Below are 25,484 nucleotides of genomic sequence, written 5' to 3' on the forward strand. Positions count from 1 at the left end.
TATAGGCTTCAAGAGGTATGATTTCTATTCTTAACTTGCTTATGATTAATGTATGTATATTAATGGATCTGCATATTTAAAGGTAGTTTAAATATGTTACAAAATTTTTGTTGTACACTGGGCCAACCCCGCCACCTTTCCACTGCATATTAGGAAACTCGTTCCTAACATTACTCTCTCCATCTCTCGGATCTCTCTCCCTCTTTTGGTGCTTTGTAACGACCCAACTATCTATGAAACTTAGGTCATTAAACCTACTAGACATAAGCACAACTTTGAAAAGAACATACATAAGAAAATTCCCAACTTTATTGAAAACTTGAAAGAAACAATATTTGTAATACATAAATGAGCTCATTGTTTAAAAATAAAACATAACTATAAATAAAATTGTTTACAAAGTTACATGCGGAAAAATACATAAAAACATAATTTTAAAGAGACTAAGAAAAACGTTGTCCTCGAATCGACATGCAGCCTATCCACTCCATTCACCTCCATACACACACCAAGCTTCCAAGAAACCTTCCCCCTCTGCATCTATTTTCCTGCATCATACTAAAAGAAAATGAGTAAGCCTAATGCCCAGCAAGGAAAAACTACTAACAACATAAACATACACATAAAATCATATCATAACATATGCTATAAACATATCATAACATATACTAGAAACATATCATAACATATACTATAAACATATTATAACATATACTATATAAGACTATACTAATAATGGCCATTATTGTAATGCTCCGAAATCCCTAATGCGGTTTAATGGCTGGTTAGTAGGTCGGGAGGGCCATAACTGTTTAATTATGCCATTAAATGAATATATGCATGTTTATGTGAATTATATTATAATATGATGTTATATGCATGCATGTGGGTCCATATTTGAATATTAGGGTGTTTTGATAATTTGGCCCGTTAAGGGTATATTTGTGTATTTGGGTGCATATTGTGATTTGTGAATGAGATCTCATTATTATGGAGATATATTCGAGCTATTCGACATGAGACGGTCTTATATTATAAATTAGCGGTTTGGTCATAGCGGGGGTCTTTTATTGGGATATTGGATAATGAGAAGGTTATTTGATGATAAATTGGGAGTTATTGAGATCAGGAGGAAATTTCGGAAGTTTTGACTATAATGCCACCGGGAGTGTTTTCGGGACCCCGAGCACTAGGTTTTATTTGAGGTTACTTAAGCTTGAAGTATCTTGTCAGATAGAACGTACGTTAGAAAACCTCTCGTTCTTTCCTGTTAGTTCATTTTTACTGTTCGAAGCGTTTTCGAAGATATCTCGAGTTTTAGGAGTCGGAATCAAGCGAGGATCGAGGCATAGCGATCCTAGGAAATATTAGAAGCTTCTTGACCGAAGGATTTGACGAGAAACAACCTAATCAAAGGTAATCTAAGTTTTAAGTTTTGAGTTTTTTAGAGTTTCTAAGCTTAGAATTGGCTTTTGTGAATCGTTGAGTTTTTGGTTCTTTCGAGCCTTGGGATTTGATGGTTTTGGATCACTGGGAAGCTTGGGAACTTTGATTTGATGATTTGGAAGTGTTTAGGTATGTTTTTGGAGGGTTTTGGATGAAGGAAAACGTATTTGGGCAGGTTCTGGGTTGGGGGCCGCGACCCTAGCTTGAAGAAGCAGGTGTGAGAATTTGCCTTTGTTGGGCGCTGCGGCCCTTGCTCCTGGAGTGGCTGGGGGCCGCAGCCCAAGGTGTTAGGGCCGCAGCCCTTGAGCAGGGTTGAGCCCGTTTGAGTGTTTTGACCCCAAGAACATGGTTTTAGGCCTCGGGATCGTTCCTACTACCCGGATTAGTGGGGATTGATGTCCCGGAGGCTAGATCTTGGTTTGGGAACCTTTGATGTTCATTTTATTGATGGTGGCCCATGTTTGGTTATGACTAGGTGACCGCTAAAGGACTAAAAGTCAGATCGTTCTCAAGGGTCATTCTTTTATTCATTCTTGCTCGAATCAGAGGTAAGAAAACTGTACCCTGTGTATGTGACATGCATGATTGTTATTGAGGCATGTTGATTGATAAATGTGGACATGGATTGCATATTAAATGCTAGTGAATGTTGGTTACTTGTATATGGCACTGACTAGTCAGGGACACTGACCTAAGAGTCAGATACAGCATAAGCGTCCTGAACGCAGGGCCGAAAGAAGATTAGATCTAATCGATATCAACGTTGAATGACTCTAAGGAATTAACGCTAGACCGACCCTAAGGTCGATGAAATTATAAGCGCTTGGCTAGTCTAAGACTAGTTACTGAGAGCTAGGGCCAAAGGCCTAGGTGACTGTTTGCCACATGGCTAGGGAACGATGTTCCATAGTTATGACTCTTGGGTAATGAGAAAGGTTATGTTGGTGACTAGTCATCATGCACCCATCCTGTTTAAGCTAGTGAAAGGTTCACTTATCTGTTAAGCCCCGGTGACCCTAACGTCACAAGTCTTAAGGGAGCTATACCCAACTTAGTGACTGTCACTTATCTGTTTTGGACTGATAGTCCTGAATGATTATTATGATCATTGTTGATATTATATCATGCTATATTGTGTTTTCTTGCTGGGCCTTGGCTCATGGGTGCTATGTGGTGCAGGTAAAGGGAAAGAAAAGCTCACCCAGCCTTGAGTGGAGAGCTTAGGTGGTGATGTGTACATATGCGACCGCTTGACCACCACGGCCAAGGAGTTCTCAGAGGAACTAGGGGGTTACCCTATTTTTGCTGCTTAGGTCGGCAGGGTTGTAAATTTGAAACAGTAGTGACCATTTTGTGTTATAAATAACTTGTAAATGTTTTGATGAGCTCATGAACAATTTACATACTTAATAAAATATATCCTTTCCTTTTTATTGGTCTTCCACCTTAGCCTGTTAATAACACTTAGAAGCACGTTTTTAACCAAAGGACTCGGGTAGCGAGTCAAATTTCCGGTTCACTGTTCACCGTAACTGTTCTGGGGTAGCCAGGGCGTTACAACTTGGTATCAGAGCGTGCCAAGGTTAGGGTTCCTGCAGACTGGCTGGGCATGTACACACATCACTGAAGTCAAGCTCGACTCATGGTTTGGTAACTATTTATGTAGTTATATGTATAACTGCTTAAATATAGTATGTATGCTTTACCTGTATGCATGAAACACCATGTTAAACCTGTGCTCTGAAATATTATATCCTCTGCAAATGTACGCTAATTAGTACTGAGATTGCTGGAACATACTTATAAGTATGGTTGATTGTGAGTTATTATGTGATACATGCTGAGTGCTAAATGCTATAAACATGTATCTGCCTATATATTTGTATGAGTGTGGAATATGATAATCATCTGCTTGTTCTTGGATCGTAAGGCGGCAAGAGGTTTAGTTCTTACTACATGACTGGCCGTATTGATCAATGTTTTAGCAAGGTATAACAGATAAGAATGAATCCAGGGCAGACAGATACTTTAGCTGGCCAAAGTGATCAGGGCCAGAATAATAATAGTCAGGGTTAGGAAAATGACCAGTCACAGATTCCACAGCCAACTCCTGTAAACTGGCAGCAGTTAGTTAGTGATTTGTAGGCAACAGTGTTGAGATAGGGAGAAGAGCTTCGTCTCCTGAGACAACAACAAGCGCCTGCAGTGGCTAGTGTATCAGAGGCACCTCCTATGTCGGTGCCAGCAGTAGAGCAGCTGCCTGAGGTAGGAAATAAATGGGAACCTCTTTATGAAAGGTTCAGGAAGCAACAACCTCCAATATTTGAGGGCAGTGTAGATCCTGCCAAGGCAGAGCAGTGGGTGAGTATGATTACTACTATCCTTGATTTCATGAGGGTATCTGATAATGAGAGGGTGGCCTATGCCACTTATATGTTTCAGGAGGATGCCCGAATTTGGTGGGAGGTTATTACCCAGACCAAGAATGTAAATGCCCTGAGTTGGGAGGAGTTTCAAACTCAGTTTAATGAAAAATATTATAATGATGCCACCAGGGCGGCGAAGGCCGAGGAGTTTATTAGGCTACTTCAGGGGAATTTATCAGTCACTGAGTATGCCTTAAAGTTTGATCGTTTGGCGAAATTTTCCATGGAGCTGGTGCCCACTGATGGGACCAGGAGAGAGAGATTTTTGCAGGGGCTATAGCCCAGATTAGCTCGTGATGTACGTATCACCACTGTGGCTGGGGTTACTACCTATGCACAGGTGGTTGAGAAGGCACTCACAGCTGAGAGTGCAGAGAACAGAATCTGGCGTGACAGTACAACCAGAAAGGATTTCAGGAGGACAAGTCCTCCATTTGTGGGTTCTGGTAGGGGTATAGGACCCAGTGAGCAGAAGAGGAAGGTTCCTGACACCTTCCCAGTTCCAGGTCCTGATAGGCGGCCCCGTGGTTTTCTATGGGTCATCCAGGTGGTAGAGAAGCCTGGAAGTCTTATCCTGAGTGCCCTAGATGCAAGAGGCATCATTTGGGAGAGTGTAGGGTAAGGGCCTACTTCTCATGTGGAGCAGTGGGTCATCTTAAAAAGGATTGCCCTAAGGCAAGAAAAGAAGAACCCAGGAAAGCGGACAGCTCGGCCCCAACTCGAGTGTTCGCATTGACTCAAGCAGAAGCTGAGGCTTCTCCCTCAGTTGTTATAGGTCAGCTTCTTAGTGCTGGAACCCCTTATAATGTATTGATTGATTCTGGTGCTACACATTCTTTTGTTGCTAGTAGTATTATTGATAGACTGTGTAGACCTTGTGATTTCTATGCTGTGGGGTTTGGAACTTTGTTACCCACTGGAGAGTTAGTGGTATCCAGGAGATGGGTCAGATCTTTGCCAGTGACAGTAGAGGGCAGAGAGTTATCAGTGGATTTAATAGAGTTGGTTATGACGGACTTCGATATGATATTGGGTATGGATTGGTTGGCAAAGTATGGGGCAACCATTAATTGCAGAAGGAAGATGGTCACCTTTGAGCCTGAAGGTGAGGATCCTTTTGTGTTTGTTGGTACTGTGCATGGACCTCGCATACCTATGATTTCTGCATTGAGAGCAAGGGATCTATTGCAAGGAGGTTGCATTGGATTCTTAGCCAGTATGGTTGATACCACTCAGGTCGTGCCAGTGAGATCAGAAGATACTAGGCTTGTTTGTGAATTTCTGGATGTGTTTCCAAAAGATTTGCCAGGGTTGCCACCGCACAGAGAAATTGAGTTCGTTATAGAACTGGCACCAGGGACGGAGCCATTGTCTAGAGCACCTTACAGAATGGCCCCGACTGAGTTGAAAGAATTAAAGGTACAGTTGCAAGAACTGTTAGATTTGAGTTTTATCAGACCTAGTTTCTCACCTTGGGGTGCGCCAGTTCTGTTTGTAAAGAAGAAGGATGGTTCTCTGAGAATGTGTATTGATTACAGAGAACTGAATAAGCTGACAATTAAGAATAAGTATCCTTTGCCAATGATAGATGATCTGTTTGATCAGTTGCAAGGTAAGAAGATATTCTCAAAGATTGACCTTCGTTCTGGTTATCATTAGTTGAGGGTCAAGGAGGGAGATATACCAAAGACTGCTTTTTGTACCAGGTATGGGCATTATGAGTTCTTAGTCATGTCATTTGGATTGACTAATGCCCCTACTGCTTTTATGGATCTGATGAACAGAGTGTTCAAAGATTATCTGGACCAGTTTGTGATCGTCTTCATCGATGATATTATGGTATATTCTCAGACTGAGTCAGAGCATGAGCAGCATCTGAGGTTGGTTCTACAGAGACTGATGGAACACAGACTGTTTGCTAAGTTCAAGAAATGTGAGTTCTGGTTATCTCAGGTATCCTTTCTTGGGCACATTTTCAGTAAGGAGGGGATTAAAGTAGATCCAGCAAAGATTGAAGCGGTCAGAGATTGGCCAAGGCCAAAGAATGCTTCTGAGGTTAGAAGTTTCCTTGGATTGGCAGGCTATTATAGGAGGTTCATGGAATGGTTCTCAAAGATTGCTACTGCATTGACTGAGCTGACATGCAAGAGCCAGAAATTTGTGTGGTCAGATAAGTGTGAGAACAACTTCCAGGAACTGAAGCAGAGGTTGGTTATAGCTCCGATTCTGAGTCTTCCGACAGATCAGGAGAAGTTTGTGATTTACTGTGATGCTTCTCATCAGGGTTTGGGCTATGTTCTGATGCAGTCAGAGAAGGTAATTGCTTATGCTTCTCGTCAGTTGAAGTAGTATGAAAAGAGATATCCCACTCATGATTTAGAGTTAGCAGCTGTGGTCTTTGCTTTAAAGATATGGAGGCATTATCTTTATGGGGAGAAGTGTGAGATCTGTACAGACCACAAGAGCCTGAAATACTTCTTCACTTAGAAAGATTTAAACATGAGACAAAGGCATTGGCTAGAGTTAGTAAAAGATTATGATTGCGAGATTCTTTATCATCCAGGAAAAGCCAACGTGGTAGCTGATGCTTTAAGCCGGAGGGGTCCGGGACAGATTCATGGTATGAGGCTGATAGCCAGAGAGTTAGCAGATGATATGACCAGAGCTGGTATAGAGTTGCTGGTGGGCCAGTTGGCTAATATTATGCTACAGTCTACGCTATTGGAGAGAATTAAGGAGGGTCAGCTGAGTGATCCACAACTGATCAAGATTAGAGAGGATGTTCTGGCTGGAGCATCCAGGGATTATACAGTGTCTGAGTTAGGCTTGTTGAGATACAAGGGGTGGATATGTGTTCCGCTAGACATTGCTTGGCGAGAGATTCTGGATGAATCCCTTACTACACCTTACTCTTTGCATCCAGGCACCATGAAGATGTATTAGGATGTGAGATCATTGTATTGGTGGCCGGGGATGAAGAGGGATGTAGTTGAGTATGTGGCTAAGTGCTTGACATGTCAGTAGGTTGAGGCTGAGCATCAGAGGCCAGCAGGGTTATTACAGCCTCTGGATATCCCAGAGTGGAAGTGGGAAGACATCACGTTGGATTTCGTGGTGGGCTTACCCAGGACTATTGGTCAGCATGATTCTATTTGGGTGATAGTGGATCGCTACACCAAGTCAGCTCACTTTCTGCCAGTGAGAACTACATATACAGTTGACCAGTATGCAGATCTCTATGTGAGAGAGATCGTGCGCCTTCATGAGCACCTAGGTTGATCGAGTCAGATCGGGACCCTACTTTTACTTCCAAGTTCTAGGGGAGTTTGTAGAAGGCCATGGGGACATAGTTGAAGTTCAGTACTGCTTATCATCCTCATACAGATGGGCAATCTGAAAGGATGATCCAGATATTGGAAGACATGCTGCGGGCATGTGTGTTGGACTTTGGTGGATCTTGGAGTAAGCATCTACCTTTGATAGAGTTCTCCTACAACAACAGTTATCAGTCTACCATTGGAGTTGCACCTTATGAGATGCTGTATGGTAGGAAGTGCAGATCTCCCATTCATTGGGATGAGATAGGTGAAAGGAGATACTTGGGTCCTGAGGCAGTTTAGAGGACCACTAAGGCCATTGAGAAGATTAGAGCTTGGATGCTCGCTTCTCAGAGTAGACAAAAGAGCTATGTAGATCCCAAGCGTAGGAACATGGAGTTCCAAGTGGGAGACTATGTCTTCCTTAGAGTCTCACCATGGAAAGGGGTGAAAAGGTTTGGGAAGAAGGGCAAGCTGAGCCCTAGATTTGTAGGTCCATTTGAGATCCTGGAGAGGATTGGTCAGGTGGCTTACAGGTTGGCCTTGGCACCGGAGTTGTCAGCCGTGAATAATGTATTTCATGTTTTAGCTCTTCGGAGGTATGTGTCTGATGTGAATCATATTTTGAGTTATGAAGATCTGGAGCTTGAGCCAGATCTCTCCTTTGAGGAGCAGTCGGTTCAGATACTTGACAGAAAGGATAAGGTCCTCAGGAATAAGACGATACCTTTGGTTAAGGTATTGTGGAGGAACAACAAGGTCAAGGAAGCGACCTGGGAGCTGGAGTCAGATATGCAGAGTCAGTATCCCGAGTTGTTCAGGTAAATTTCGAGGACGAAATTTCTGTAAGGAGGGGATAGTTGTAATGCCCTGAAATCCCTAATGCGGTTTAATGGCTGGTTAGTAGACCGGGAGGGCCATAACTGTTTAATTATGCCATTAAATGAATATATGCATGTTTATGTGAATTATATTATAATATGATGTTATATGCATGCATGTGGGTCCACATTTGAATATTAGGGTGTTTTGATAATTTGGCCTGTTAAGGGTATATTTGTGTATTTGGGTGCATATTGTGATTTGTGAATGAGATCCCATTATTATGGAGATATATTCGAGCTATTCGGCATGAGACAGTCTTATATTATAAATTAGCGGTTTGGTCATAACGGGGGTCTTTTATTGGGATATTGGATAATGAGAAGGTTATTTGATGATAAATTGGGAGTTATTGAGATCAGGAGGAAATTTCGGAAGTTTTGACTATAATGCCACCGGGAGTGTTTTCGGGACCCTGAGCACCAGGTTTTATTTGAGGTTACTTAAGCTTGAAGTAGCTTGTCAGATAGAACGTACGTTAGAAAACCTCTCGTTCTTTCCTGTTAGTTCATTTTTACTGTTCGAAGCGTTTTCGAAGATATCTCGAGTTCTAGGAGTCGGAATCAAGCGAGGATTGAGGCATAGCGATCCTAGGAAATATTAGAAGCTTCTTGACCGAAGGATTTGACGAGAAACAACCCAATCAAAGGTAATCTAAGTTTTAAGTTTTGAGTTTTTTAGAGTTTCTAAGCTTAGAATTGGCTTTTGTGAATCGTTGAGTTTTTGGTTCTTTCGAGCCTTGGGATTTGATGGTTTTGGATCACTGGGAAGCTTGGGAACTTTGATTTGATGATTTGGAAGTGTTTAGGTATGTTTTTGGAGGGTTTTGGATGAAGGAAAACGTATTTGGGCAGGTTCTAGGTTGGGGGCCGCGACCCTAGCTCGAAGAAGCAGGTGTGAGAATTTGCCTTTGCTGGACGCCGCAGCCCTTGGTGTTGGGCGCTGCGGCCCTTGCTCCTGGAGTGGCTAGGGGCCACGACCCAAGGTGTTAGGGCCACAGCCCTTGAGCAGGGTTGAGCCCGTTTGAGTGTTTTGGCCCCGGGAACATGGTTTAGGCCTCGGGATCGTTCCTACTACCCGGATTAGTGGGGATTGGTGTCCCGGAGGCTAGATCTTTGTTTGGGAACCTTTGATGTTCATTTTATTGATGGTGTCCCATATTTGGTTATGACTAGGTGACCGCTAAAGGACTAAAAGTCAGATCGTTCTCAAGGGTCGTTCTTTTATTCATTCTCGCTCGAATCAGAGGTAAGAAAATCGGACCCTGTGTATGTGACATGCATGATTGTTATTGAGACATGTTGATTGATAAATGTGGACATGGATTGCATATTAAATGCTAGTGAATGTTGGTTACTTGTATATGGCACTGACTAGTCAGGGACACTGACCTAAGAGTCAGATACGCATAAGCGTCTTGAACGCAGGGCCGAATGAAGATTAGATCTAATTGATATCAGCGTTGAATGACTCTAAGACATTAATGCTGGACCGACCCTAAGGTTGATGAACTTATAAGCGCTTGGCTAGTCTAAGACTAGTTACTGAGAGCCAGGGTGTAACGACCTAAATTTGCTAATAAGGCTTGGAGCCTTGATTAGTGTGCCTGGAGGGCAATAATTGTTATACTGCATTAATTTATGTGAATTTAATGAATATGTGGTTAGTATGCATGTTTTAGGTGAAATAAATATGTATGTGAACCCCGTTTGTATGATAGGGGTAAATTGGTAATTTTAGCCCGCTGAGGGCATAAATGTGATAATTGTATTATGTGATTTGTACCATGTGAGTGTCGTGATATTATTGTGATGCACGTGCCGAGACGGTTCTAGAGAGCTAGTTAACTTAAAAGGTCACAACGGGATTTTTATACCCAGCTCGGGAGGAGCCTAGGGGGGTACTTTGGGAATTTCATGGTTAAGTAGAGAATTATCGGTTAATGGTTATTGGTGATTGAGTAACCTGAGTAACCATTAGTTACTGCTGAGAGTAACAAGTTTAGGTGAAAGAAATAGAAGAATTGCAATATAGGAGAAATGACTAGAGTGCCCTTGAGGTTTAGTTAGCAAAGGGTTTTGATGAAGGGGTAAAATGGTCATTTGGCAGGGGGATTAGATAAGTTTCAGCTGGGGAAAAAGGGGTACACGTCTGGCACTAAGTCATAATATAGCTCTTGATAGAAATTGAAGAAAAAGCTAGAAGAGAAGGAAAGGAAGAAAGGAGCTGAAGTTGGGCAATTTAGGAGGAGAATCAAGAGACTTGGGGCAACTAAAATCAAGTTTAGGTCAAGATTTTTCAGAGGTAAGAGTTCACCCCCTGTTTTGCTTAAGTTTCAAGTTTGATTTCTAGAGATTAAGCATTAAATTGAAAGAGAATTGTGGCTGGTTTTGTTTGGGAATTTAGCTTGGTAATCAAGAGGTTTTGGCTGGAAGCTGGATTTGGAGAGGGCTCAAGGTTGAATTCTTGATTGAGGTAAGAGTTTTAAACATCCTTGGGTTTTCATATCTATTGTGGTTTAAGATTTTTGAGGCATGGTTTAGGTTTTTCAAGCTTGGGTTTGTGTTTTTGGCCTATGGGTTTAAGTTTCTGAAGTTTGAATTCAAAGGGTGGATTTTTGGGTGTGATTGTGTAATTGAGCTGGGTTATGATGTTTATAGGTTGTTGAATGGTCTATTTGGGGTTTTGAATTGGTTTTGGGGCTTAGGTGTGAGTTTGGGATGATTTGGGAGTGTTTTGGCTCGAGGAAATGCAAGGGAAAAACCCAGATTTCTGGGTTCGCGAAGGAGCGCCGCGGCCCTGTTCTTGGGCGCCGCGACGCGAGGTTGCATCAGGAGGAGGGCAAGCCGCTGGGCGCCGCGGCCCTTGAAGGGAGTGCCGCGGCCCTAGGCCATTTTTGACAGCCAAAAATTGTGTTTTTAGGGCTTTTTCCCGGGGACCCGGGGGATGGTTCCAATGTATTGTTTTAAGGAATTAGAGGTCCCGAGAGTGCGGGAGTGGTCCCGGGAAATGGTTTTGGTTTGGTTAGTATTAAAGGGTGTTTTGTATGTGTTGTGACTAGGTTTTTGGAGAGGCTCAAGATAGAGGACCGTGCTCGTGACTTTGGTGCACTGTGAAGCTCGGGATACAGGTAAGAAAACTGTAGCACCCGTAGGACAGGGCATGGACCCATAGTGTTAATGCAGGGCACGACCCTAAATTGTATTACATGTTATGGTATAGTTTTGATTGAATTGTTATATGTTTGAATGTTATTTGAATTGTACTATATGTGATTATAGTAGAGAGAACGGCAAAGGTACCGAGAACGGCAAAGGTGCCGAGAACGGCAAATGAGCTGAGAATGGCAGGGGAGCCGAGAACGGCAGCGGGGCCGGAAGTAACACTTAGCACGTGGAATGAATGTTTAGTCTAATGGACTACCTGGTTATCTGTGGATTATCTGATAGGTTGATTATATAATATGCATATGACATGTGCTGTTTGAGTTTTCTTGCTGGGCTTCGGCTCACGGGTGCTCTGTGTTGCAGGTAAGGGCAAAGATTATGTCAACCAGCCATGAGTACGGAGAGCATGAAGCGGCGCGTACATGTTTGGCCTGCCCGACTGCTTTGGTTGGGGGCATTTTTCTAAATGGCTGTATTACTCTGTATTTTAATAGTCAATCAGCTGTAAACTTATTTTAACTTTTAAATATTTTACAAACCTTATTTTGGGATCCCAAATGATAGATACTTGAAGTTTTCAACGAAGTAAAGCATTTTCAAAAGATTACAGCTTTAACTTTTGCTTAGTCACACTTTTGTTTTAACAAAAAACCTCGGTTAGCGAGTTAATTGCACAATTCTTCGTAAAACTCACTTAGTAACGGCTCTAAGGTAGTAGGGCGTTACACAGGGCCAAAGGCCTAGGTGACCGTTTGTCACATGGCTAGGGAACGATGTTCCATAGTTATGACTCTAGGGTCATGAGAAAGGTTATGTTGGTGACTAGTCATCATGCACCTATCCTCTTAGAGCTAGTGAAAGGTTCACTTATTTGTTAAGCCCCGGTGACCCTAACGTCACAAGGCTTAAGGGAGCTATACCCAACTTAGTGAGTTTTGTGACTGTCACTTATCTGTTTTGGACTGATAGTCCTGAATGATTATTATGATCATTGTTGATATTATATCATGCTATATTGTGTTTTCTTGCTGGGCCTTGGCTCATGGGTGCTATGTGGTGCAGGTAAAGGGAAAGAAAAGCTCACCCAGCCTTGAGTGGAGAGCTTAGGTGGTGATGTGTACATATGCGACCGCTTGACCACCACGGCCAAGGAGTTCTCAGAGGAACTAGGGGGTTACCCTATTTTTGCTGCTTAGGTCAGCAGGGTTGTAAATTTGAAACAGTAGTGACCATTTTGTGTTATAAATAACTTGTAAATGTTTTGATGAGCTCATGAACAGTTTACATACTTAATAAAATATATCCTTTCCTTTTTATTGGTTTTCCACCTTAGCCTGTTAATAACACTTAGAAGCACGTTTTTAACCAAAGGACTCGGGTAGCGAGTCAAATTTCCGGTTCACTGTTCACCGTAACTGTTCTGGGGTAGCCAGGGCGTTACAATTATGACATGTGATAAACCATCTACGTCCCCTGTGTAATATTTGAGGTAGGTTAGATCACATGTAGTGTATGATAACCCATCTACGTCTTCTGTCTAATATTTTAGGTAGGGTAAATCATAACATAACATATTAAAACATAAACTTATCATAACATATTAAACAGAACATAACGTAAAAGCATAACATATCATAAAACATACAAGATCTAGCCTATTCTCCTTACCAAAACCGGGATATGAGAATAAATGCGGGACGCAGAACACTCCTAAAACCGGCAATAGAATAGCGAGGATTTCTAAAGGAAAAAGATGAAAAGAATAAAACTAAACCACCAAGAGAAAACTTACCGAAAAGACACCTTAACTTCAAAGAACTTAAAAACCTAACCACAAAACCATAACAAAAGTTAGAACCTAAATGAAAACTAAAGAAACTAAGGAATCAAAAGAATTAAACTTAAGAATAAGGGTACCTTTGTTGATCTGAAGGATTGGCCTAACTACAATACCAAAATACTCTAATCTTTACTTCCCAAGTGTTTGATAAAGCTTAAGAATGATAAAGCTTTTTCTTTCCCAACCCAAGTATATCACTCTTATGTTCTCACTAGCACCTTGGAGTATGATCACAACTGAAGAGTAAGTGAAAGGGTTGGGTACTAGGTCTTATTTATAGAGTTTGAGGAGTGAAATTATCCTATTAAAAAAAAAAATTTACATCCTTAAATAAACATGATTATGACAACTGTCATACTCTTAGTGGTTCTGGAAGGTTCTTGAGTTTCTAGATCTTTCTTCTATTTTAAAAAAATATTTAATTTCATTCTAATTATAATCCAAATTTAAATTTAAATAAAATAGAATCCTAACTTCTAACTTTCTAAATCTCGTAACTCTAAACTCACCTATAGTAAAATCAACATAACTGGAGTTGTAGAACTTCAATTTAGACCATATTTATACCGTTAGAAAGATAATTAAATTATCTACAACTTTTTAGAAATAATATTTTTCAATATTCATAACATAACTGAGTCAAAAATAGGTCGAAAGTTACAGTATCTTAAAGTTACAGAAAATCTATTTAATTATATAAATAACAATCTAATCCACAAATAAAAAAGATTGTAACAAATGTGATGCTCCTAATGGTCTTGGAAGATTCTAGAGCTTTCTTGAACTTTCTTTTATTTAAACTACAATTAAATCCTTAAATAAACATGCACATGACAAGTGTCATGATCTTAATAATTCTATCTAAACCTTATAGTATAATAAATAACATCTTTATAATCAGCTATATTAATCAAACCTTATGTTATAAATAATATTCTTAAACTATAGGTTAAACTTATAAAATCTATAAGTGTTGCTACGAGTGTTCAACTAAGTCCCGTTTTGAACCAAAATCCACGAAATTTAAAATACTACAACTACTACTAGCTAGCTAACTAAGTAAACATTCTGGGACTACAATTCTCCCCTACTACAAAGAATTTCATCCTCGAAATTTACTTACCAAACAATTTCGGATACCGAGCTTGCATGTCCTCCTCCAACTCCCACGTTGCCTCCCGTTCAGAACTATTTCTCCATAGGACCTTGACTATCAGAATACTCTTAGACCGTAATTCTTTCATCCCTCTATCTAGGATGCTAACTGGCTGTTCCTCGTAGCTCAAGTCTTTCTAGAGTGCTATCGTATCATACTTGAGGACGTGAGATGGGTCTGACACATATCTATGCAACATTGAGATGTGGAACACATTGTGACTATCTGCTAAAGCTGGCAGTAGGGCTAATCTATATGCAACTTTTCCTACTTTGTCCAATATCTCAAAAGGACCTATAAACCTGGGACTAAGCTTGCCTTTCTTCCCAAACCGCTTCACACCTTTCATAGGAGATATTCTTAAGAAAACTTGATCTCCGACTTTGAATTCCACATCACGCCGCTTGGCATCCGCATAACTTTTTTGACAACTCTGAGTAGCGAGCATACGCTGTCTAATCAACGCTACTGCATCCTGAGCTTCTCTAACAGCTTCGGGTCCAAGTAGTTGCCTTTCTCCTACCTCATCCCAATGTAGCGGCGACCGACACCTCCTTCCATAAAGTAGCTCGTAAAGTTCCATCCCGATCGTTGACTGGTAGCTATTGTTGTAGGAGAACTCTATCAGTGGAAAATACTTACTCCATGATCCTCCAAAATCAAGTACACAAGCGTGCAACATGTCATCTAAAATCTGTATGGTATGCTCGGACTGACCATCTGTTTGAGGATGAAATGTTGTACTAAGACTTAACTTGGTACCCATAGCTTGCTGCAAGCTTCTCCAAAATCTCGATGTAAACACCGATCCTCTATTGGACACTATTGTCTTGGGGATTCCATGCAGTCTTACTATCTCTTGAACATAAATATCTGCGTATTGCTCAGCCGTGTATGAAGTCTAGACAAGTAGAAAATGAGCTTACTTGGTTAATCTATCTATTACTACCCAAGCCGAGTCGTGTTGCTTATTCGTGCGAGGCAAACCCGTCACGAAATCCATTGCTATGTCATCCCATTTCCATTCTGGAATGCTGAGTGGTTGCAATAAGCCTGCAGGCCGCTGATGTTCTGCTTTACTTGCTGGCACACCAAACATTTAGACACGTACTCCGCAATATCATTCTTCATTTCTGCCAACCAATACATTGCCTTGATGTCGTGAGTCATCTTGGTCGACTCTGGGTGAATTGAGTATGGGGTATTGTGTGCTTTTTCTAGAATTTTCACCTTAATCCCTTAATCATTTGGCACACATACCCGATCCTTATATCTTAATAACCCTTGACTTGATATTGAGAAATCCGTGGCCTTCACTTCTCTAACTGCATCCATATGTGTTACTAACGTGTCATCATGCACTTGCCCATTCCGTATATCTTCTAACAGACTTGACTGAATGGACAAGTTAGCCAGTTTACCAATGACTACTTCTATTCCAGCATTGACCAGCTCCTGCTGTAGCGGCTTTTCTATTCCAGATAATGCTGCTAGACTTCCATAATTGTTTCTACTTAGCGCATCAGCAACTACGTTTGCCTTTCCTGGGTAATATAAAATTTCGCAGTCATAATCTTTCACTAGCTCTAACCACCTGCGCTACCTCATGTTGAGCTCCTTTTAAGTGAAGAAATACTTTAGGCTTTTGTGATCTGTATAGATCTCACACCGTTCTCCATAAAGATAGTGGCGCTAGATTTTTGACACAAAGACCACTGCTGCCAACTCCATATCGTGAGTTGGATAGTGTTGCTCGTACTCCTTCAATTGTCTTGAGGCGTAGGCTATCACCTTGTCATTTTGCATCAACACACAACCCAACCCTTGCTTCGACGCATCGCAATAGATTACAAACTTGTCATTGGGTGTCGGTACACAAAGTACTGGTGTTGAGCATAGCTTATCTTTAAGCAACTGGAAACTTTCTTCACACTTATCATTCCAGTTGAACCTCTGCTGCTTCCGAGTCAGGTTGGTGAGCGGAGTGGCTATCTTCGAAAAACCTTCTACAAACCACTGATAATAGCCTGCTAATCCCAGAAAGCTTCTTACTTCTGACGCATTCTTTGGTCTTGGCCAATCCTTCACAGCCTCTACTTTAGATGGATCTACAACAATCCCGTCCTTGGATACTATGTGGCCAAGAAATGCTACTTGTGAAAGCCAAAATTCGCACTTCTTGAACTTGGCATAAAGCTGATGCTCCTTTAGTCGTAACAAGATTAACCTTAAATGTTTCTCGTGCTCGACTTCATTCTTTGAGTACACCAAGATATCGTCAATGAATACTACAATGAATTTATCCAAGTAGTCCTTAAAGACCCTATTCATTAAATCCATGAATGCGGCTGGAGCATTGGTAAGACCGAAAGACATGACTAAAAACTCATAATGCCCATAACGAGTTCTAAAGGCTATCTTAGAAATGTCTTCTTCCCGTACCTTGAGCTGATGATACCCGGACCGTAAGTCAATCTTTGAAAACACGGTCGCACTTCGAAGTTGATCAAACAAGTCGTCAATCCATGGTAGCGGGTACTTATTCTTAATCGTCACCTTATTCAGCTCGTGGTAATATATGCACATCCACATACTGCCGTCCTTTTTCTTCACAAACAAAACCGGTGCTCCCCATGGTGAATGGCTCGGTCTGATGAAACCCAAGTCTAGAAGTTCTTGTAGATGTGTCTTTAACTCCTTGAGTTCGGTAGGTGCCATCTGGTATGGTGCCTTTGAGATAGGCTTGATGCCCAGTACTAGCTCGATTATGAAGTCAATTTCTCGCGTCGGCGGCAATCCTGGCAAGTCGTCAGGAAATACCTCTAGAAATTCCCTTACAATACGTACATCTCTGACCTTTAGTGGTGTTTCCTTTACCACATCCGTAACACTAGCTAAGAATGCTTGACATCCTTTTTCTATCATCTTCTGAGCTTTAAGTGACGAAATAAGCAGTGTGCATAGACCTGAAACCTTTCCCATAAAACATAGCCTCTGGCCGCCAGGAGTCTCAAACATTACTTGCTTACGTTTGCAGTCGTGGTTGCGCCATGTGTTGCTAGCCAGTCCGTTCCCAGTATCACGTCGAAGTCTTTAATCTCCCATTCTATCAGGTCTCCTTCTAGTTCTACATCCTCTATCTTGATCGGTACACCTCGTACTACCTGTGATGATAGGACTACTTCACCCGAAGGTAATTCTGTTACAAACCTAGTTCTAAATTTTTCACAAGGTTTGTCTAATTTCTCTATCATTCCTAATGAGATATATGAATGAGTGGATCCTGAATCAAATAATACATAACATTTATTATGGAGAATAGAAACCTGACCTGTAACTACTTTATTGCTAGCGTTAGCTTCTCCTTGGGTGAGAGCAAAAACTCTGGCAGGAACCATCTTATCATCCTTTTTCCCCTCTGACTTGAGCTGAGGACAGTCCTTCTTCCGGTGCCCTTCCTGACCACAGTTGTAGCATCCCTTGGTGTTTGCGCGACACTCACTAGGATGTTTCTTTTGGCACTTAGCATATTGTGGGTATTCTACATAACCCGACCTATTTCCTCCATTGTTCGTTCGTGCCCTCTTATCGTTGTCAGATTGCTTATTGTCAGAATGCCTTCTTTTCTGGCTGTTATTGTTGTTGGACTGCTGGTTGTTGTTCCGACCATTCTGGGGTTGACCCTGCTACTTAGGCTCAGGATTACTAGCCTTCTCTTTACTAACGTTTGCCAGAAGCCTTTCCACTTCTATTGCCGTTTCTATAAAATCGGCATAAGTAGTATTCCCCGGGTTTGCTAGCTTAACCCCTAGCTCGATCTTTGGTCTAAGTCCTCTAACGAACTTGTTCACCCTCAGAAAATCAGTTGGAACCATCTCAGATGCAAACTTAGCTAATCGGTTGAACTGTCGAGCATACTCTGCTACCGTCAAATTGCCTTGCTTTAGACTAGCGAATTCCTCGACCCTTGAAGTTCGGCGCCCCGACCGCCAAATCCGAACCCGGGTTTCCTGACAGCGATAGAGATGGAGAACATACAGTTGAGGAGTCAGTTATCCAGAGTAAGTAAACAAATCGAAGAAGTCTTGGCCCAGCTATCCCCTCTTACAATTGATGTTAACGTCGAAAAGAGGCAAAGTGGGACTCACAAGTCCCACAGGGATAATCGTCCCAGGCTCGGTTGATCAGTCAGAACCTCAACCCCGAGTTCTACACCCACATCACACCACAACCAGGAAACTGTGTTTGAGGAGTTTCCCAGGGCCAATCAGCAATTCAGTTGATCAGTCCGAACCTTGACTCCTAGCTCGATTCCACTGTCGAATGCTCATAGAAGGGCCCACGGAAGCCCGCGGAGGAGATCTGGGGAAGGCTTGCAAAGACAGCCTGCTCCGGCCAGCCCTCTCGTGCCGTGGTCCGACCGTCGAGCGCAGGATGCTGGAGATGGTAGAGTAGAACGGCCACGAGCTAATTTGATCCACCCGGACGGGACTAGGATCATGTCACCGGTTAGGCATCCCCTGTCGCTGATAAGATACCCATCTCCTCTCCGTCTAGTTTGAGACATTCCGACACACGGGAGCAGCAGAAGAAGTCCTCCTCCCACCGGTCCTTTCGATCGCAACCGAGCACTCGGGGAGGTCCTGGATCCTCACCCCCAGCAGCGGACTCCAAATTTTCCAACGGGAGTTACTGGACTGGGAGCCATCGAAGTGGCAGAATCAGTGGAGACCTGCGTAATCGCTTGAGTTCAGCGCACAGCCCTCGGGCCACCTCGAGGGCCGACCTTCGAGATCGCCTCAACTTGCAGAGGGGGGATCTGGCTAGAAATGGAAGTCATGCTCACCGAGGGGATGGTCTTTTCGAAGTACGTGACAGTGGGAATATCCCACCTAACCAAGTTCAAGCTTGGGGGGACAATAACCCGCCTAACACGTACAATGGAACTGGATATGTTGAACAACCCCAGAACAACCAAGGGATTAAGGACCAAACCCTAGAGCGTTTAGCTCAGATGGAGGAGCTGATGAAGAAGCTCTTGTCAGAAAATGAGAAAGATGAGTATGACTCGGGGGACAAACTTGAGCTTTTTGCCTCCAACATAGCAGCCACAACATACCCGATGGGTTTCCTGATGCCCCACCTATCTAAGTTCAATGGAGACGGAGACCCGTCAGATCATTTGGGTATGTTCAACACCCTGATGATGGCCCATAATATCGGCCCCGAGCTGAGGTGTTTGATATTCCCTTCCACCTTGACTGGGCCAGCTAGGCAATGGTTCAAGCAGTGTAAAAAGCATTCCATCAGCTCGTGGAAGAATTTTCTTGCTGACTTCAAGAGGGCATTCCGAGCTTCTCAAGCTGCCCGCATCAAAGCTGACACCCTGGCGGACGTAAAGCAACAGCCCGGGGAACCTTTGAAAGCTTACCTGAGCAGGTTCGCAAATGTCGCGACTCGAGCCAGGGACACAGACGATAGTTCCAAGCTTATGGCATTGAGGACTGGAATCCTCGTTGGAGGTGGGCTATGGAAAGATATACAGAGAAGAGGTGTCAACACCGTGGATGAATTCTTGAACAAGGCCCAGGAATGGATAAACCTAGAAGAGGCGCGAGCGTCGGTCGCGGGAACCAGCCAAACCCTTGATCAGCCCGCTGGAGTGGAAACGAATGTCATAAAAAAAACTCAAACCGTTGCACAGAATAACCAAGGGGGTGGAGGTAAGAGAAAAGGGAGCAGCGAGGGCGGCCAGCACGGTCCGAAGAAGAACAAGTCCGTGGAAAAATTTAAGCCAGTCTACGCGGCTTATACCGAGTTCAAAAACACTAGGGAACACATTTTCCTAGCAAACTCTGCCCGCCTCCCCTGGAAAAAGTCAGAGCCTTTGAAACACCAGAAGGCTAAGAGGGACCCTTCCAAGTTCTGTCGATTCCACAACGACATTGGCCACAACACTGACGATTGTAGGCATTTGAAGGATGAGATTGAGACACTCATCAAAGCCGGACCTTTGGCTCAATATGCGCGGAACCGAGTTCCTACTAGTCAGCCAGCCCCGGAAGCTCCGGTAAATCAGCCCGGGCCCCGGACAAGTCAGGATACCCCTCCTCCTGTAATAGGAGGAGAGATATCCACAATCTACGGAGGCCCCCATTTGGCCGGCACGAGCAGAGGTGCCCATACGAGATATGTCAATGAGTTGAAGGCTCATAACAGAGTGGAATTCGTCCCGGAGCAGCATGTACCCAAACAAAAACGATTGGAGAGGCAACCAATCATTTTTACCGAGGAGGAGGCTAGTCATGTCCAGTTCCCCCATAACGATCCTCTAGTCATAACTACCCAACTCGCCAACCGGAGAGTTAGGAGGACACTAGTCGATAATGGGAGCTTGGTGAACCTATTGTTCCAGTCTACGCTGGAGAAAATGGGATTGTCTATCACCGAGCTGAAGGCCACCTCCATGATGCTGTATGGATTTTTCGGAGAAGGGTCGGCAGCGATAGGAACAATCGAGCTAGTATTAACCTTGGGAGAGGGGCCCCGAACTGTCTCTGAGCTCCTCGAATTCGTGGTTATCGATTGTCCCACCGCCTACAACACTATTCTGGGCCGACCTACGTTGATGGCATTTGAGGTCATAACCTCTATCTGCCATCTCGCAGTCAAATTATCCTCTACGGGGATATGTACGGCCCGAGGTGATCAGCTCGTTGCCAGGGAATATTATAGCATTTCCTTGAAGGGAAAATCATGACCCGGGTAGCAGACGAGGACCATTCAAAGTAGGGATGAGGAATCTCAGGAAGTAGGATCTACTCCTGAGATAGAAAAACCTCAAGAAGTTAATGGGGAGGGGATTGCCTTGAATGATGATATCGACCCCAGGATAAGCGAAGATAGATCCGAGCTCCAGGCCATTGAAGAGCTCGAATAGGTGAATATAGACCCGAGAGATCCCTCGAAGGTGGTGAAGCTCGGGAAAAACCTGTGTAATAAGAGGAAGGTGAAGCTGCTGAGATTTCTACAAGAGAATATAGATGTGTTCGCCTGGTCTCACGAAGACATGATAGGGATCAGCCTAAGCGTCATCATGCACACCCTCAACTTGGACAAGAGCATGCCTACGAAGTCCTAGAAACAAAGGCGTCTGGGCACAACACGAGCTGAGGCCCTAGAAGAGGAAGTAGTTCGACTTTTAAAATGCAGCTTTATTCGTGAGGCAAAATACCCGATCTGGGTCGCCAATCCTGTTTTGGTCCTGAAGCCCAACGGGAACTGGCGGACCTGTATTGACTTTTCTGATCTGAATAAAGCATGCCCCAAAGATTGCTTCCCCTTGCCAAGGATTGATCAACTGGTAGATGCCACTGCGGGGCACGAGCTCATGTCATTTATGGATGCGTACTCGGGCTATAACCAGATCGCCATGAATCCTACAGACCAGGAGCACACTAGCTTCATGACTCAAACTAATGTTTATTGTTACAAGGTCATGCCTTTCGGTCTGAAGAATGCAGGAGCTACATACCAGAGATTGGTCAACAGGATGTTTGCTAATCAGATCGGGAGAAACATGGAAGTGTATGTTGACAACATGTTGGTCAAGGCGAAAACTGCCGATGACCATGTCCCCGATCTGAAGGAATGTTTTAAGATTTTAAGATAGTACGACATGAGCCTGATGCTCAAAAGTGTACCTTTGGGGTTGCGTCAGGAAAATTCCTGGGTTTCATAGTCAACACCAGAGGAATAGAGGCGAACCCCGATAAAATCAGGTTGCTACTCGAGATGCCATCACCCCGGTCGCGAAAAGATGTCCAAAGTCTAACAGGAAGGGTGGCAGCCCTAAATCAGTTCATTTCCAAATCAACCGATAAGTGTTTGCCATTCTATAACCTGCTCCAGGGAAATAAAAAATTTGAGTGGACCGATGAATGTGAGCGTGCCTTCCTCAACCTAAAAGCACATTTAGCTGAGCCGCCCGTGTTATCCAAGCCCACAGCAGGAGAGCCTTTTTTTCTTTACCTGGCTGTAATGAAAGATGCAGCCAGCGTCGTGCTGGTTTGTTAGGAGGACCGATCTTAGAAGTCGGTCTACTACATTAGCAAGAGGCTTCTCGGAGCCGAGTCTAGATATCCGGTGATGGAAAAAAATGGTGTTCTGCCTTATCACCGCCTCCAGAAATCTCAGGCCGTATTTCCAGTCCCATTCAATCCACGTCATAACCGATCAACCTTTAAGGCGGGTTTTGCAGAAACCTGAGGCATTGGGGCGTCTTTTGAAGTGGGCTATCGAGCTCAGCCAATTTGAGATACTGTACGTGCCACAAACTGCGATTAAAGGCCAAGCTCTGGCTGATTTTGTAGCAGAGTGCACTGGATTCCAAGAGGAACCAGTGGAAGAACTGGTACGATCCTCATGGAAAGTCTTTGTGGACGGCTCGTCTAACGAGAATGGATCCGGAGCTGGAATCATCTTGATACCCCCAGAGGGACATCGTTTCCACTCGGCGTTGCGATTCAGATTCGAGGCATCCAACAACGAGGCCGAATACAAAGCTTTATTGGCTGGACTAAGGGTGGCCGAGGAGCTGAAGGCCAGCTACATCCAGTGCTATAGAGATTCCCAGCTCGTGGTAAACCAAGTGTCAGGAGAATACCAAGCGCGGGGAACCAAGATGGCGGCCTACCTGGCCAAGGTAAAGAAGGAGCTGTCCGCATTTGAGCACAACCTAGTTGAACAGATACCTTAGGAGCAGAATGCCAATGCTAACGCCTTAGCAAAGCTCTCCACCACCGGGGAGGCCAAAACCTTGGGCCTGGTACCGGTGGAGTTCTTGGAAAGGCCAAGCATAGAGGAAGCTGGGAGGGAGGTCGAAATGATCGACACCAGGCCAACCTGGATGACTCCCATAGTCGAGTACCTCACAACAGGAAAGTTACCTGAAGAATGAAACGATGCAAGAAGGGTACTTTACCAAGCTCCGAGGTATACAATGGTAGACGGGATGTTGTACCGACGTGGTTTTTCTTTACCTCTTCTTATGTGTGTTCTGCCAGGCGAAGCAAAAATTATTTTGCGGGAGATCCATGAGGGATTTTGTGGAGATCACGCTGGGGGGCAAAACCTGGCCTTGAAGATATTAAGTCAAGGATATTATTGGGCCACTCTGTCGAAGGATTCGATTTCCTATGTCCAAAAGTGCGATAGGTGCCAGCGGTTCGCCACGGTCGCCCGTGCCCCTCTAGTCGAGCTGAAGATGATCTCGTCCCCGTGGCCGTTCGCGGTCTGGGGAATTGATTTAGTTGGTGCCCTGCCCACGGGAAAGGGAGGAGTTCGCTATGCGGTGGTGGCTATTGACTACTTCACAAAATGGGTAGAAGCGGAGCCCCTAGCAACGATTACATCAAAGAGGGTCCTCAACTTTTTGGTTAAGAATATTGTCTACCGATTCGGGCGGCCAAAGAAGATCATGTCGGATAACGGAACCCAGTTCGATAGCAACCTCTTCACCGAATTCTGCGAGAGGCACGACATAATTAAAAGCTTTTCCACCATGGCCTACCCCCAGGCTAATGGATAGGTCGATGCTGTGAACAAGACACTAAAAGCGAGTCTTAAGAAGAGGTTGGATGAAGCCAAGGGAGTTTGGCCTGAACAACTCCCCCAGGTGCTGTGGGCGTACCGGACCTCGCACCGAACTTCGAAGGGTCACACTCCTTTCTCCCTGACTTTCGGGAGCGAGGCTGTCCTTCCTGTCGAAACAAAGATAGCCTCACATAGAGTCCGGGAATTTGACCAAGACCAGAACGAAAAATTGCTCAGTGCGTCCCTCGACCTAGTTGATGAAAAATGAGAAGCTTCACAGCTGCAGCTCACGCATTATCAATAAAATATCACTCGTTATTTCAACTCAAAGGTCAAGAGACGCATCTTTAACTTAGGTGACCTGGTGCTATGAAGAGTCTTCTTAGCTGGTAAGGATCCCAAGGACAGAGTTTTGGGACCAAACTGGGAAGGACCCTATCAGATAATAGAGGTTGTGAAGGAAGGGACCTTTAAACTAGTTCGACTTAATGGAGAAGCAGTCCCACGGACATGGAACGCTATACACCTAAAGAAATATTATCAATAGTCATACTTTTGTAAGGCTTAATTATGAAAGCCGCCTTGTTTTATTAAAAAATGAGAACTACTTTTGTATATCGCTGTATGTTTTTGTGTGCGGGTTGTGTTAGAAGAGCGTGTTCCAAGTAACCAAGAAAGATCTCTTTCTATTTACTTGGGGGGCATATGTCCTGGATACAACCAGGTCCTAAAACTTTGAAGTTGGTTCAAATTGGTTAATCGATGTTTTTCTTAAAAAGCACGAGGTATCAATAACAATTAACACGAACTAAGTTTTTAAAATCAATGTTCTAGATACAACCAGGTCCTAAAACTTAGAAGTTGATTCAAATTGGTTAATCGATGTTTTTCTTAAAAAGCATGAGGTATCAATAACAATTAACACGAACTAAGTTTTTAAAATCAATGTCCTGGATACAACCAGGTCCTAAAACTTAGAAGTTGATTCAAATTGGTGAATTGATGTTTTTCTTAAAAAGCATGAGGTATCAATAACAATTAACGTAGACTAAGTTTGTAAAGTTAACCATCCTGGATGCAACCAGGTCCTAAAAACTTAGAAGTTAGTTAAAATTGACTGGCAGTGCTTTGTGGTTTCGAAGAAAGTCAATAAACTGACGCAAACTAAGTTTTTACCAAACACACTAAATAAATAAATAATAACAATAATATTAAAAATAGATTGAAATGAAATTCAGGGAAACCAATTGTCTCAAGGAGGAAAAACCTCGTGGTAAAAGATTACAAGTAAATAAAGAGTACAAAAGTCCTAGGCCCCCCCCCAGGCCGCTCCGATGAAGTCACCCCTTCGGTCTCCTGCTCGCCAGCAGCGGAAGTCTCCCTAGTCTCAGAAGGCGGCTCCTGTTGAAGGCGGGCCTTGAACTTCTCAAGCAATGGCTCCCACACCTCAGGCGCTAGGAAGGAGAAGTCGCCATCCTGGTTGAAGGCCCAGCAGTGATAGAGCATGGCCTCCATGGAGGATCTAGAAGACGCCCTCTCTGCCACGGTGGCGGCCTCGGCCTCCAACTGCTTAGCCTTTGCCTCCTCGAGCTCGGCCTTCGCAGCAGCCAAGGCGACCTGTGCAGCCTCGGCCACCAATTGCTTAGCCCTGTCCGC

Source organism: Humulus lupulus, chromosome 8 (genome assembly GCF_963169125.1).
Source record: "Humulus lupulus chromosome 8, drHumLupu1.1, whole genome shotgun sequence".
NCBI lineage: Eukaryota > Viridiplantae > Streptophyta > Magnoliopsida > Rosales > Cannabaceae > Humulus > Humulus lupulus.